Source organism: Nannospalax galili, unplaced genomic scaffold (genome assembly GCF_000622305.1).
Source record: "Nannospalax galili isolate Female #2095 unplaced genomic scaffold, S.galili_v1.0 scaffold676, whole genome shotgun sequence".
Lineage (NCBI taxonomy): Eukaryota > Metazoa > Chordata > Mammalia > Rodentia > Spalacidae > Nannospalax > Nannospalax galili.
Genome location: NW_008337446.1, coordinates 775,619 through 777,185, shown reverse-complemented (window position 1 = coordinate 777,185; position 1,567 = coordinate 775,619).

The following is a 1,567-nucleotide window of genomic DNA, read 5'->3' as shown; positions in this document are numbered from 1 at the left end:
ATGTTAAACCTCTGTCAGATGTGTTGCTGGTGAAGATTTTCTCCCATTCTAAGAACTTTCTGTTCACTTCCCAGGTTACTTCCTTTGATGTACAGAAGCTTTTTAGTTTAATGAGGTCCCATTTGTTGATTCTTGACCTTGTTTCCTGAGCAACTGATGTCCGGTTTAGAAAATCCTTTCCTACACCTATATCTTGTAGGTTTTGGCCAATGTTTTCTTCTAATAGTTTTGGGGTTTCAGGCTTTACATTGAGGTCTTTGATCCATTTGGAATTGACTTTTGTGCAGGGTGAAAGACAGGGGTTTAGTTTCATTCTTCTACAGATGGAGATCCAGTTTTGACAGCACCATGTGCTGAATATGCTGTCTTTCCTCCAGTGAATGTTCTTGGCCCCTTTGTCAAATATCAGGTGGCTGAAATTGCATGTACTCATATTTGGGTCTTCAATTTTGTTCCATTGATCCATGGGTCTATATTTTTTTTACCAGTACCGTGTTGTTTTTATGACTATAGCTCTGCAATACAGTTTGAAATCTGGTATAGTAATCCCCCGGCATTGCTCTTAGTGCTCAGGGTTGCTTTGGTTATGCAAGGTCTTTTGTGCTTCCATATGAATCTTAGGATAGTTTTTTCCAATTCTGTGAAAAATGTCATGGGGATTTTGATTGGCATTGCATTGAATCTATAAATGGCTTTTGGTAGGATGGTCATTTTCACACTATTAATTCTTCTAATCCATGAGCATGGGAGGAACTTCCATCTTCTGATTTCTTCCTCAATCTCCTTCTTTAAAGATTTAAAATTTTCATTGTAGAGCTCTTTAATATCTTTGGTTAGGTTTATTCTGAAATTTTTTTTTCAGCTATTGTGAAGGGGAGTGTTTCCATGTAGTCTTTCTCTGATTGCTTGTTATTGGTATATAGAAAGGCTATAGGCTTTTGTAGGTTAATTTTGTAACCTGTCACTTTACTGAACATGTTAATAATTTCTAGGAGTTTTCTGGTGGAATTTTTGGACTCTCTTGGATATAATATCATATTATCTGCAAAAAGGGATAGTCTAAGCTCTTCTTTTCCAATTATTACAACTTTAATTTCCTGCTCTTGTCTTATTGCTCTTGCAAGAGTTTCAAGCACTATGTTAAAGAGAAGTGGAGATAGTGGACAGCCTTGTCTGGTTCCTGATTTCAATGGGAAGGCTTCCAGTTTTTCTCCATTTAGAATGATGTTGGCTGTGGGTTTGTTATATATGGCTTTAATTATGTTGATTTATGTTCCCTCTAGTCCAATTCCCTGTAGGACTTTGAACATAAATGTATGTTGAATTTTGTTGAAGGCCTTTTCTGAATCTATTGAGATGATTCTGTGGTTCTTGTCTTTGAGCCCATTTATATGATTTATGATGCTTATTGACTTACGTATATTGAACCATCCCTGCATCTATGGGATAAAGCCAACTTGATCATGGTGGATGATTTTGTTGAGAATTTTTGCATCTATGTTCATTAAGGATATGGGTCTATAGTTTTCTTTTTTGGCTTTCTCTTTACCTGGCTTTGTTATTAGAA